This window comes from Euprymna scolopes, chromosome 46 (assembly GCF_053919585.1).
Source record: "Euprymna scolopes isolate OS-2025 chromosome 46, ASM5391958v1, whole genome shotgun sequence".
NCBI classification, from domain to species: domain Eukaryota; kingdom Metazoa; phylum Mollusca; class Cephalopoda; order Sepiida; family Sepiolidae; genus Euprymna; species Euprymna scolopes.
The window spans coordinates 140,126,016-140,141,625 of NC_136527.1; the positions used below are offsets into that span (position 1 = coordinate 140,126,016).

At 34.6% G+C, this 15,610-nt stretch overlaps 1 long non-coding RNA gene and 1 pseudogene across 1 annotated transcript in view; both read right to left on the reverse strand.

Annotated features, from left to right (window-relative positions):
- Positions 1-242: 242 nt before the first annotated feature.
- Positions 243-359, reverse strand: LOC145272046 (5S ribosomal RNA; annotated as a pseudogene).
- Positions 360-5,690: 5,331 nt separating this feature from the next.
- LOC145270745 (uncharacterized) overlaps positions 5,691-15,610 on the reverse strand; it is a 15,448-nt gene continuing 5,528 nt past the window's right edge. Inside the window, exon 2 of the long non-coding RNA XR_013865543.1 lies at positions 5,691-6,824. This is a non-coding gene — a long non-coding RNA (uncharacterized LOC145270745). The remainder of the gene's footprint in view (positions 6,825-15,610) is intronic.

Consider the following 15,610-nt stretch of genomic DNA (forward strand, 5'->3'; position numbering starts at 1 on the left):
ATATATATATATATACATATATATACCTATATATATATATATATATATATATACATATATATGAAGGCTTCCATCAGTCTTGACAGACTATGGATACCCACTTTAAGGGTGCCTGCGCATGAAATTTGTGTGGCAAGACTTGCGCAACCTCTAACCACGCCTCTCCTGAGTCAACATTGTTGAATACTACTGGCAAGTTGAGGTACAAGACGACTGAAAACAATGCCGAGATAAGCGGAGAGCACATACAGCGCCTAGAATTCCCAAATGGTCACCCATCTGGTATTAGCCAGGCTCAACATTGCTTAACTTCGGTGATCTGATGAGAACCGGTGTGTCAACGTGGTTATGCCGTACACATATATATATACCTATATATATATATATATATATATATATATATATATATATACATATATATACCTATATATATATACATATATATACCTATATATATATATACATATATATACCTATATATATACATATATATACCTATATATATATATATACATATATTACCTATATATATATATACATATATATATATACCTATATATATACATATACATATATTACCTATATATATATATATACATATATATATACCTATATATATACATACATATATATACCTATATATATACATATATATATCTGTATATATACATATATATACCTATATATATACATATATATACCTATATATATACATATATATACCTATATATATACCTATATATATATACATATATATACCTATATATATACATATATATACCTATATATATGCATATATATACATATATATATGCATATATATACATATATATATGCATATATATACATATATATACACCTAAGATAATAATCAAGTTACCTGAATTGATCTTTTCAATAAAAGTTTTAAAACAAAGCTGTAGTGATGTTTACTTTAGGGCGACGACTTTATTTTTCCACCCTGAATTTATTTTACTTCAATTAGTTTTAAGAGATTAAGGAGCTCCTTCCTGGAACCAAGCCTTGATCCCATTATTGTTACAGCTCGGTCTTCCAGGATTTTATTTATGTTTGAATTTTCGTGAGTTTTCAAAATACTAAGCTGTTGAAATGAAGCACAAAATTACAAGAATATGGTTTCTCTCTATGTAAGTATAGCAATCACCGTTTGCAATGCCTATGCATATAACACATGTCGTGAAGCGACCACACACACATATAAAACAAACGAACTATGTCACGTTTCTTCACATGGACATACAGCAAATTGGCTGGAATGTTCGAGAACAGCTCTGTATAAAGATTTAATTGCCAAAATTCAAAGAGTCCAGAATGTAGTTCTACAACATAACCATCACATGCCCGTGATCATCACATATGCTGGATCTGTCTATTTAGACATAAAACAACATCGCTGAGAATGTCAACAAAAAATCGAATCTGTTTTTTCATTTTTTTTCTTTTCAAATCCGCAAGCACAATTGTGCTGAAGAATTTCGTCTCGTCAGAAGTTTTTAGTTAAAAAAAAAAAAATGTAGACAAGAAAAGAAGTCTCATTCTAACATTCAAAAGGAAGTTGTTTGGTTTTCTTTGTTAATTTTTTTATATTTTCATCCTTTGAAGATTGTAATGCTGGGTATGGGGCAGCCAAACCAGCTGCCAACATTGCCCTGCTTTTTATTGAAACCAACCGAGAGCTCTTTTTAGTATCCTCGGTGTTCCCTTAAGTGCAAATTGTCTGGATCTCTTTTGCACTTGGTTCACCAGGAATATTAGTTAGGTAGGACTTCAGGTTCTTCTTCTGTAGCATCTCTAAGACACTGGTGCTTTATAGGTTTCTTATACATGATTTCAATAGGTTATATGGTATGATTAAAATCTCCCTGAGAACATCAACCCCTAAACCCTGCAAGAATTGACGGAAAAAATTAGGAACGAAATAAGAGTTAAGTCGCAATCCAGAGATTCTGCAATCTGTCACAAATATGCGAATCTGAAAAAGACATTATTTATTTTTATAAAGATTGTTTGAATTTTACATGTTTGAAAAAATATATATATTGAAGTGAAAACCCCTTCAGTTACTTTTTGACGGTCTGGTGTAGTTGGTGCAAAAATAATGTTGTTCTTTTATGTTTTTTTTTTCATTAAATTTTCACCCCAGACAAGGCATATTGCCACTTTTGTCTGTATCTACCTTTCAGCTCTGTTCAGGTTGCAACTCTCTCTGACTTATTCCATATAACTATGTCAGGTTTTTAATTTTCTTCCTTTGAAGATTGTAACACTGGGTATAGGGCAGCCAAACCAATCATATTTTTTATTGAAACCAACCGAGAGCTCTTTTTAGTATCCTCGTTGTTCCCTTAAGTGCAATTGTCTGGATCTCTTTTGCACTTGGTTCACCAGGAATATTAGTTAGGTAGGACTTCAGGTTCTTCTTCATAAGCCCTGTGTCACCTATAATAACTGGTATGATTGATATCTCCTTAAGATTCCAGTTTCTTTTCATATTGAACTTCAACGTTGAATTTTAAAATTTATACAAAAGGAACACACTTCTGCTACCAATACGGAAACGATTAATATTTGCACAGAATTACTGCATGGTTTGCTTGGATATATTTACCAGAAACTCTTGATTTTTACCCACATTACACCATTCTTACAATATGGATTTTAATTTTTTTTTTCAAAGATTATTTCTGCATTTGAATATTTGACTTATTCCATATAACTATGCGAAGCCCTGCTTTTTATTAAAACCAACCGAGAGCTCTTTTGAGTATCCTCGTTGTTCCCTTAAATGCAATTGTATGGATTTCTTTTGCACTTCGTTCACCAGAAATATTAGTTAGGTAGGACTTCAGGGTCTTCTTCATAAGCCCTGTGTCACCTATGATAACTGGTATGATTGATATCTCCTTAAGATTCCAGTTTCTTTTCATATCATACATGACACCTTGGTATTTGGTCTGTTTCTCTCTTTTAGCTCTGTTCAGCCCTCGATCATTAGGGACACTCACTTCAACCAAGGTTACAACTCTCTGACTTATTCCATATAACTATGTATGGTTTCCCAGCAGCATGTTCAGGGTAGGTGGCTGTAGGGATTACATGGTCGTAATGTATGGTATTTATATGTGTACAACTAATTATTCTAATCATTCAACCACGGTAGTGGTTGAATATATGCTTAAGTCCGAAATTGAATGAATCGAGACACATTCAAACCCCCACCACTACTTCCGTTCGAAACCAAATTTCAAACAGGTTATATAGTTGGATAGAACACCTCATTAGCTACATTTTGAAAAAAAATTTCGAAAATTGGTTCAGTAGAAAAAATAGTTACAACAAAATATGTGGGTTCACAAACAGGAGAGTAAGTACATACATAAGTGACTAACGCTTTTTTTTATTTTGCATAACTTTTTTTTGTATATAAATATTTTTTACTGCGATTTTGCCAATATGACATGTTAGCGTAACGGTTAGAGTACTGGGGTTGGTGGAAAGATTTTAGGTTCAACCCCGTGTATCGTTTTTGTTTATAATAAAAAACCGAACTTTTTTTTAATAACTATTTTTTTTTAACTCTCCTTATGATTTTATAGCAAGAAATGGTGAATTTATCGATTAAAAATATTAGTGAATTTTATGATATACATATTCTTTGAATGAACTCAAATTTTTCGTTATCACATTTGATGAAAAATGTAGTCATTTCATAACAACTACTGTGATTCGAAATTACATTGAAAATGTTATATGTTACCGTAACGGGTATAGAGCCGGGATTGGTGGAAAGATTAGAGGTTCAATCCCGTGTAATGTTTTTTTTAAATTAAAAACCGATGAAAATCGAACTATTAATATGCTAAAAATTCACCGGTCACAAGTTATTATTATAACTACTACTCTTAGAGCTGCTGCTGCTGCTGTGAGATTGTGTCTTGTCCATATTATCATCAGCAGCAGTGAACCTGCTTGCCTAGTTTCGGAAGTAAACAAGTCGAATAATGCATGTGAACTTAAAAGACTAAAAAGAAGAAAATACTAGTGAGAGTGGCAGAGACAATCAGAAGACGCCAGAAAAAAAATGGATAAAATAAAAGGTTTAGTTTTTATTTTATTTTAGTAGAAGAAATGAAAGAAAAAACAGCACAACTTTATTTAAACTGACTCGGAAATACTGAAAATAGTTTAAAGATTTTTAAAGGTAAATTAAAAAAGGATAAAAGCAGACGTCACTTTAAATGTCGATGACAATGAAACTTGGATAAAATAAAAGGTTTCACAGCAGCATTTTCAAGGTAGGTGGCTGTAGGGATTACATGATCGTAATGTATGGTTCACAATGAAATATTAGGTGGGACTTAAGCATAGCAATCATTGTTTTCCAATGCCTATGCATATAAGACATGTCGTGATGCGACCACTCATATAAAAGAAACGAATTATGTTATATTTCTTCACATAGATATACAGCAAACTGGCTGGAATGTTCGAGAACATCTCTATATAAAGATTTGTTTTAAATTTAAAGATGGTTTTTATCTTTTAAACACCGAAATAAAGCTTTCATTTAGATACAAAAAGTCGTAGGCTATTTAAAGCTAATTTAATAAAATGTAGCCATGTGTGAAATCTAAGCTTTGAATTTTGAATACTATTTTTTAAATAACATTTTTTATCTAAGATTTGAAAACCAGTTTTTATATAAGTTTGGTTAAGCTGCTCCAAGAACAAAGCCTTTCTAGAGCCTAAAAAATCTGATTATTTAATTTATTTATCTGATTTCATAAAGATTTGGCCATGCATGAACTTTCTTCAAATAATATAGAATTATTAGATCACCCAGCATGTTCTCCGGACCTCAATCCCATTGAAATCTTTGGGAATGGATGGCAAAAGAAGTGTTCAAGGATGGATCCCAGTATGATTCAATAAAGGAACTTTCTGATTCAGTTTTCAGTACATGGGATAAAATTCCTTCGTAACTGATAAAAAACTTAGTCGCAAGCATGCCGAAGAGAATTTTTGAAGTAATTCGTAATAACGGAGGCTATACTAAATACTGAGACACGTTTTAGTAATTTATAATTGCCTTTTGTTAGATAAATTATCAGTGGTCTTATCATTTTGACCAGGTGAAAATATTTGTTTTTTTTTTAAAATAATTATTAGATCAGGGTTACGGATAGTTTTTATTTTTTAAACAACGAAACAAAGCTTTCTTTTGGATACTTAAAAGCTGCAGATTATTTAGAGGTTATCTTATTATAAATTTTCCTATTGTCTGTGTGTGTGACGCGATTTATCTCAGCCTACAGGCAACCCACTTAGGCAAGTAAGGTACCGAAACGAAGCTTATGACACAGCGAATGTTTTAGTGATATTTATATCCATGTTTGGTTTATGAAAATGCAAAAAAATGTAAAAAAAATAATTTACTAAACAACGGTTTATTTACTGGATATTTTTCCGGTATTCACCGGAAGTTATTATCTCCCTTAGTTAATTCGATTTACTATGTGTGTGTGTGTGTGTAAGACATGGTTTATCTCAGCCTACAGGCAACCCACCCAGGAAAGTAAAATACCGAAATGAAGCTTATGACCCAACGGATGTTTTAGTGATATTTATATCCATGTTTGGTGTATGGAAATGCAAAAAAAAAATAACGATTTACTAAACAACGTTTTATTTACTGGATATTTGTCCGATACAAGGACTCAAGTTTGCCCAGCTGTGCAAACTTGGGTTCTTGTTTTATAAAAAGTGGGCATGTGTGACATTTCATATGACCTAAACAGTCATGTTGTTTATTAATTTCATTTTTTTCTCTTTTGTACGAGAAAACATTTTGGACATTTTTCTCGTTTTTCTTTCTATTCCAACTTTATTTAGACGCTAAACAGTCGCCAAAAGTTGTTTCATAAAGACTTTGTCCCCATGTGAATTTTCATATGAGTTTTCAAAACGCTAAGCTGTCGAAATGATGAAGCACAAAACGAACAGGAATAAGGTTTCTCCCCAGTATGTGTTCTCATATGAGATTTCAAAGATGAATTCACTGTAAAACTCGAGCCACACACTTCACAAGGATATGGTTTCTCTCCTGTGTGTAATCTTATATGACTCTTCAATGCCGTAATGCCAGAAAAGGCACAACCACATACTTCACAACAATATGGTTTCTCTCCAGTGTGTGTTCTCATATGCGTCTTTAATGAATCTTTCCCACGAAAAGCAGAACCACAAACCTCACATGCATATGGTTTCTCATTTGTATGTATTCTTGCATGCGTTTTCAAATTGCATTTCTTAGAAAAAGAACATCCACATACTTCACAACGATATGGTTTTTCTCCAGTGTGTACACGCATATGAATCATCAAGTTATATTTATGTGAAAATTCATATCCACATACAGTGCAGGTATGCGCCCTCTCCCCTGTATGAAGCCGGACGTGATCTCTCAAGTGTGCATACACTGAAAACTTGGATCCACAAAACTTGCAAGAATATGGCTTTTCACCTGTGTGTATTTTCATATGAAGACGACAATGAGATTTCTGTGTGAATCTCGCACCACAAATTTCACAACAATACGGTTTCTCGCCGGTGTGAATTCGCCGGTGCATTTGCAGGCTGAAATTACTGTAAAACTTGGATTCACAATGTTCGCAAGGGTGGAGCTTTTCTTTTGTGTGGATTTTCATATGAGTTTTTAAATAAGAAATTTGTGAAAATGTAGACCCACAAACTCTACAAGAATAAGACTTTATGCTTACATGGGTTTCCATAATAACTTGAACCTGTAAAACAAATGAAAAATTAATATTAAAATTAATACAAGATTCACACATGTATATATAATTATTTACTATAGTAATTAAATACCTACAGACACTAGTGTTTCATCCTTTCGGGAATTTTTAGTGCAAGGTGTCACAATTCACTAGTCAATAAATTCAAACTCGGCAACACAAGTTATCTCTGGCTTGATTAGCAAGGACCATATCCATTAGGTTACTGTTAACCGCGTGAAATAATGTTGAAATTAAACATTAGTCAGAGTAATCTAATTATTATGTGTTAACCGCGATGCTGTTGAATATTAAGCATTTATTTTATTAAATGTTTTTTTAACATCTGTCAGAGTGATCTAATCATTATATGATGATCCATGCATAAGAGGTAAATTGACCAACTTAATTCAACTGAAAGTGCTCAAAAATAATTATTTATTATAATAATTTAATACCTACAGACACTAGTGTTTAGAATTAATACAAGCTATATATATATATATATATATATATATATATATGTCATCCACATACAGTACTGTTTCGCTGTTTCACAGCTCATCAGTGTGGCTAGACAGGCAACTACCTCAAGCCAGGATTGAAACCCGACCGTTTGTACGGCAGTCAAGGCTCCTAACCATTATGCTATTGGCGGCTGCTTGAACGAGTAGTGAGTTTAACGATGTTTGATATCGTCTGAATATATATATATATATGTATATATATGTTGAATATTGCACTGCACTTAGTGGTTGTTTCATGACGTTTCGGCCAACTATTCCTCTGGCCTTTGTCAAGTGGTAACCACGACGGGATAGGAAATCCTTACTGCATTCTCAGCAATTACTGCCTTCCATAGTTGTTGTCACCTCGTCACGTTTTGGCCAAGTAAGCCTCTGGCCGGCTTTGGGTAGGATTGAATCTGCTATCTTCAGAAAATTCTCACCTGGAACTGTAGAGATTCCACTGCACCACAGGCCCCGAAGGTGAGGCGACAGCAACTATGGATGGCAATAATTACTGATAATGCAGTTAGGAGATTCATTCAATAATACTCATCTCAATAATGAATTCCAATTAAATAATATATATTGTACTGCACGTAATACATAATGATTTCAAAAGTTAAAATTACATATCTATTATATAAATCTCATCTGTCTGTTAAAATGTATGTATGTATGTTTGTATGTCAGGTCATGTCATGTGCTACTGGTACCATGTAACCCAGTATGTATGTGTATATATATATATATGTAGATATACGTGTATATATATGTATATATATATGTATATACATATATGTATATGTATATACATATATGTATATATAAATATATGTATATATATGTGTATATGTGTGTATATATATATGTAAATATATATGTGTACATATATGTGTATATATATATGTATATATATATGTGTGTATATATATATATATACACACATAAATATACATATGTATTTGTCAGGTCGTCATATGCTACTGGTACCATGTAACCCAGTACTACCTGCCTCATGGTCGGGTCACCGGCGACTAAACTGGTTCCTCACCAGACTTGTTTGGTGAGGAGGGCGGCTAGTCTCCCTGGAGGATTAAAAACAAGACCTTCCAAAGGGCGAATGAACTCTTTTTCTGGGTCAACAGCCAACTGGCACAGTGTATATTTGTGTGTGTATAGGTGTAGAGAGGGCTCCCGTAAGCCGTGGTGAAGGCAACCTTTCTAGGAGAAGCAAATCTCTGATTTAAAAAAACCATAAAGCTGAAGACCATTACCCGCATTAAGCTGGTCTGCAGTTTAATTTGTTGCTGGCTATCTTGCTCTTGCTTGTTGCTGGATCTCAACATTTTGAACCGAGAGAGAGACTTAGCTGTCGTACAAAGCTAAGACTCTGTAACATCATCTTTGTATAGATACTCCCTCAGGCATTTGGGCTCATGGATTTCAAATGTCTGAGGGAGTGGCACTCGTCTGACAAGACGTGGCAATCATCATGTATGTTTGTATGTCTGCCTAAAACTTTCAACAGAGGCAACAGATTTTCACGAGATCGGTATCCTTTTGAAGCTCAATCCTTCGGACAACAAATATAAAAAAATTTGGCCTCAACCAGGCAGTTTTTTACAAGAAGGGTCGGGTTTTTTGCTAACATTTTTTGCAAGCCATTCAAATCTCGCGTAAACGCATAACAAGCGTTATTTCAACCGCCCGTGATGTCACAACCATTGTAGCCTTATTATAATACGCGTGTTTGTTTTTTCACCTCTTTATGCTTACTGCTCCTATTTTTGATCTATCACTTGGTTCCTATATGCAAATCCAATGAAAGTTGCATGATTATTAAAGAGTGCTCAATGCAGGACAGAGCTGATATATAGTCTATTTATTAAACAAACATTATTGGTTACATATGTGCATACATGTTTCAGTGGAATCCAATGAGACCATTTCATCAGACCAAAAAAGGATCGAAATTAAAATGAGAGTAAAAATTACATTTTTTTTTAAAGATATTCGGGTGTGGTTCACGTTCTGGAAGAAACTAGGGTGTATACTTTCTGAATTTAAATTATAACAAAAAATGGCGGTCATTTCAGCCAGAGTCTCGATAATAGCTGAAAAACCGAAAATTAGACAAAATACTAATAAAAACCCATCCAATAAATATCACCAATCATACGAAAATCTACCAGTATTTTGTTTAATTTTCGATTTTTGAGTGGTTATGAAGGCTTAAACTGGCTGTAATCACATAGCCATTGCTTCATTGTAACTCAACAGACTTAATATTTTTTCAAAGTAAATAAACGCTTTAAAATAAGTTAAACCACAAAATTTTATCCAGGTAGGTACAAAAGCAACTTCTTGATGAGCCATTCCATATAAGTTAACTAATTTAACGAATTTCCATTACTAACGATTACTTTATTGTCCAATTGTCTATTGTATACTCTTTAACTCTTATTCTCGAGTGGCCTCTTGGCCCTGATAAGCGGTGATGCCTATGTAAAAAAATGTGTAAGGTTAAACAGAGTTTTATGCTTGTATGCATTTCCATGATAATTTAAATGCATATGATAAACGAGATGTTAGAAATAATTCAAGATTTGCACGTGCACACACACATATAATATATATTATATATGTGTGTGCGCGCAAATCTTGAATTATAGTAGTAAGTTTTAAAATCGCCATATATATTTTATAACTTACTAACTAGCTCTACCTATGTATTGAGCACTTTTGAAGTAAATACTTAAAGTTTACGCATAAATTTATACTTTCATATATTAATTTTATGTGAGTAAATGAAGTAGTTATATATATATATATATATATATATATATATATATATACTAGCAGTTCAGCCTGGCTTTGTTCGGGCCCTATGTACTGTTCATAACTTTATGTGCATATGTATATATATATATTAAAAAGCTTGACGCATGTCCAGGTAACCTACATGTAAAATTTCAAGAGTTTAGATCCAAAATTGGCGTAGGAGTTTGGCAGAGTCTACAAAGGTCAACTCTTAACTTCACTCTTGGCAGACAAATTTTCGCCCAAAAACTGATTAAAAAGCTTGCTGTGTGTCCGAATACTTTTATGTAAAATTTCAAATGTTTAGACCCAAAATTAGCTGAATAGTTTGACAGATCAAATTTTCTGTCAAAAAACGATTTATAAGCTTGCCCTATGTCTGAATACACTTTATGTAAAATGTCAAATGTTTAGATCAAAAACTTGCTGAGTAATTTGGTAGAGACTGCAGAGGTCAAATTTGTTTTTAACTTTAATCCCAATTTTGACCTCTTAACATTTATTGTTTTGGGCTCAAATCAAATTAAAAAGTTTGATCCATGTCCAACTAACCTACATCTAAAATTTCAAGTGTTTAGACTCAAAATTGGCGGAGGAGTTTGGTAGAGTTTTCAAAGGTCAAATCGTTGAACTTTGACCACTTGACAGCCAAATTTCTGGCCGAAAACTGATTAAAAAGATTTTCCTAAATCTCAATACCCACTATGTCAAATCTGGAGAGTGTAGACTGAAAATTGACAGAGCAGTTTGGTAGGGAAATGTACACAGACACATGCACAGATAATTTCTCGTTTATAGATATATGTAGCAAGATCCCTGGCGATACCAGATAGTCTTGCTTTTCAAATAGAGGAAGAGAAGGTAGGAGAGAGGGGGTGATATTTGATCAAGAAAAAGGAAAATTGTCCTTGGGACTTTATTAAGAAGGAAATAATAGATAATAATTGTTCTTCAAGGGTTTTAATTTTCATTTTGTATTTATGTAGCGATAAGAAGAGGCAAAAATGTCCATAAGAAATAAAATATTTCAATGGGAAAACTAAATAAATAAATATGATAATGAGATTCTTGAGTTTGATAGAAAAAAACAATACAGGATCATTTTCTGGTTGAGTTTAGAAAGAACAATTCAAATATTATGGAAACAATGACTTGGGTTCAAAATGTCTGCTTTGATGTCTGGGAGATGTTGTCATTTGGGTCCACCTGTTGTATTTAACTACCAGGCCACCAAGCCAGTGATAAGTTAGTTGGACAGATAAATAAATAAATTGAACCTAGGGAGAGATATGGTCACGAAAGAGAAAGAAGAGGTTCACAAGAAAAGAGAAAATGAAAAGAATATAAAATAAGGGGATAGAGAAAGGAGTTTACGAGAGAAGAAAAAGAATAAGATAATGGGAAAAAAAGAAAAGGTTTAGAGAAAAAAAGAAAAGTAGTCTTCAGAGGAGGGAAAGAGGCCAGTTTTATGAAAACGATTGGCTTTTTAGAATTAGGGTCTTTTTGCTGGCTGGCATTGGGACATGCACATCGCCCTTGCCCCGCCTGGGTGAGTGGGGGGGCGGCAAAACTCTCATAAGAGCTAAGTTGAAAAGCTCTTGTTCTTAGCTGGGAAATTAACTAGATTAACTTAAGTTATACAACCTGCATCACGAAGCTCGGATCAAAGTACTTGACTTTAAACAAGTGTAAGAATGTAGCCTTACTGGGTCGCATCTATGGTCCTGTGAGCCGGGAGCAACGAACATAGCCAAGAGTACATCACAAGTATGCTCCCGTGAACCAGGTTAGTGATGGATGCGGCCCGGCCCCCGAACAACAGAGGGCGTTAGTGTTATATATATATATATATATTTTTTTATTACATTTTCACCCCAAACAAGGCACATTGCCACTTTGATGTAGGGGCTATTATCAGGGAACGAAATTGCAGGTATACTATGTAGGGAGTTTAGTAGCAAGATGTCTGTTCACACTCCACTTGAACTTCTGCATGCCAGTACAGTGTAAAATGATTTATAAATAATTATTTTGTTTGGTTTTTACGAAAATGAACCAGAGTTTTTCTTTGTTTCTCGATTGCCGGCCTGAATGAAAATGCAGTTTATTTCAGGTATGCCCTGACGCCAGACGATGAAAGAGTTAGACTGGATCCAGTACAAAGCCAGAGTGACGGCCGAAGTAGACGATGTGGCCACATGGACTTGGGGTCATGCACATTTCGCATGCCCTGAACAGCAGATAGATATTTTTCAGTGACCAGTGAGAGCCTGGTCACCCTTGAGAGGTCCACCACTAGACAAGTAAGAATGTAGCCCTGCTGGGTCGCATCTATGGTCCTGCGAGCCAGGAGCGATGAACACGGCCAGGAGTACATCACAAGTAAGCTCCTGTGAACCAGGTTAGCAACGGATGCAGCTCGGCCCCCGGACAACAGAGGGCATTAGTGTTATATATATATATATATATATATTTTTTTTTTATTACATTTTCACCCCAAACAAGGCATATTGCCACTTTGATGTAGGGGGCTACTATCAGGGAACTAAATTGCAGAGATACTATGTAGGGAGTTTAGTAGCAAGATGTCTGTTCTGTTCGCACTCCACTTGAACTTCTGCATGTCAGTACAGTTGGGGAAGCAGGAATCCGGAAGAGAATTCCAAAGTCCGGCCGTTCCGAGGAAGAAGCTACTAGAGTAAAAGGCTTTCTTACATCTAGGGATCTCAACTGTGAAGAGGTGGGACTTCGATGCTTGGCGGGTTTGTCGGGGGTATTTTCGTCGAGGGGGCACAAGGGCTTGTAGTTCATCAGAGCATCCACCATTAAAATACTTGTAAAACAGGCAGAGGGATACAATATTTCGTCGATGGGACATGGGCTGAAGTTTAGATGACAGTTCAGGACCTATTAGGAGCGAGAGACTAGTAGCAGATGCACTATCGCAAATGTGACAGCAGTACTCGAATGATGGCTTTGTAGAGGTACAGGATACTTTCAGGCATAAGTAGTTTTCTAGCATGGTAGAGAGAGCCTACCTTCTTTGCAGCAGGCTTGGCAATGATCTCGATGTATCTATTCCAACTCATGTTTCCTGTGAATGTTAAGCCAAGGAGCTTGAACGAAATGTTCTCAGATAAAGTATCTCTAACCATAGATATTGGTAAGGTTTCATGTAATTATTAAAGGAAATGAGCTTTGTCTTAGCAGCGTTGAACGTTACTATTTATTTATGACCCTATTCCACTACAGACTGAAGGTCTTCCTTTAGGGTTTCAGCCATTATCTTTGATACGTGCCTGCTATAGAGCATGGTATTATCGGCAAATATACCCAATTTTATCCAGTAAGTCATTTATGAATATCAGAAATAATAAAGGTCCAAGGAGGAGGTAACCCACATTTATATCAACTTTTTTGGACATAGGCTCATTGAGGGCAACCTAGATTCTTTTCTCAGCATTCGTCCAGTTATACCATAGGATTTTATTTTTATGAGAAGACTATCATGCCACACCCTGTTAAAAGCCTTAGATATATCTAGCGCCATTGCCCTCCCCTCCTCTGCCTTTTTCAGAAATCATGAGTTCCTAATTTCTGCGCTTCAATGAATTTCCTTGTAGTTTCAGTTTTAGCTGTTGCTACTTCTTTCTTGCAATTACTTCTAGCTTCTATATACTTTTGTCTGTTTGTACAAGATAAATCTACAGCATGCATGTTGCCTCTTAGCAATGCAGCTGCGCATGTAGAAGTAAACCATTGGGGAGAGTGGGGTTTGCTATAGAACTTCCGTGCAGGAACATGTGCTTCAATTGCTGCTTTGAATCATTCATTAAAAAATATTCCACAAAAAATAGACAAATATAAAAGCCAAGTACGTCCAAAGATGGAATACTGTTGCCATATCTGGGCAGGAGCTGCTAAAAACAGCCTATCCTGCCTTGACAGAGTACAAAATAGACTTCATGGCTTAGTGGGGGATGCCCTTTTCTCTACCCTGCAACCTCTCTCCCACAGAAGAGACGTTGCGAGCCTATCCTTGTTTTATCGTTATTTCCATGGCAAGTGCTCGTCTGAACTCTTTGTCTCTGGTCCCCCCTCACCAATCTTTCACGAAAAACACCCGTCTAGGTGAATCCACTGTGAAAAATTTCCCCCACTCTATATCTGTGCCTAAATCAAAACGCGGATTCCATGAACAAAGCTTCTTTCTTAGAACTGCACGCCTGTGGAACTCTGTTCCGTCTGCCTGCTTCCCACCTGACTACAACTTGGATGTCTTCAAGTCCAATGTTAACAAATTCCTAATGAACCGCCCTCTTAAGTAAACACTTCATCAAATCTTAACACTAACGTAATGTACTTGCAATAACCCTTATCCCTGAGTGGCTTCCGGGCCTTGATAAGTGGTGATCACTGTGTAAAAAAAAAAAAAAAAAAAAAGATGGAAAGAAACTAAGACATGTGCATGCAGGTATTGTTTTTTCTAAACCATTCACTTCTTGTAAGTAAAAAAAAAAAAAACGATCTGAGATTAAAATCAAAACTTAAAGACAGTGAGTCAAGTACGATAACCCTTAGACCAGCTTGACACCATCTTTAAAAATGTTTTCAAGCTTACTTATTCTTTACATAAGAAAGCTGTTATATTTCATGACCGCATGTGTAGTCCTGCAACAGTTGACAAACAGATAAAAATCCAAATAACTCCTGAGTACCAATTTTTAAATTTTGACCCCTTAGCAGTCTTTTTTTTCCAGACGAAAACCGATTACAATGTTTTCCACATGTCTGAATATCTTGTATACCAATTTTCACGTCTGCAGATTATATTGATATATAGATTTGAATCTGCGATAAAAAAAATTGTAAAAAGGAGTCAAATAAATTAATTTTTTATGCACACGGACTTTATGGACACCCTGTGTGTATATATATATATATATACATATATATATATGATGATTGCAACGTCTTGTCAGACGAGTGCTACTCCCTCAGTCACTGAAAGTCCATGAGCCCGAACCTTTTTTTTTTTTAGTCTTGTCAGCGAATTCACACGCTCAAGCAGACATGATATTGAAGACAGATATACAGATATACATACATAGATATATACACATATACACACATACATACACATACATACGCATAAACATACACACATGCACACATCCATACATACACAATACATACAAACATACGTGCACACATATACATATATATGCATACACGTATATACTATCATATACATATATATTAATTTTTTATGTACACGGACTTTATGGATACCCCGTGTATGTATATATATATATATATATATATATATATATATACACACATGATATATATATATATATACACACATGATATATATATATATACACACATGATATATATATATATATACATATATATACACACATGATATATATATATATATACACATGCTATATATATATATAC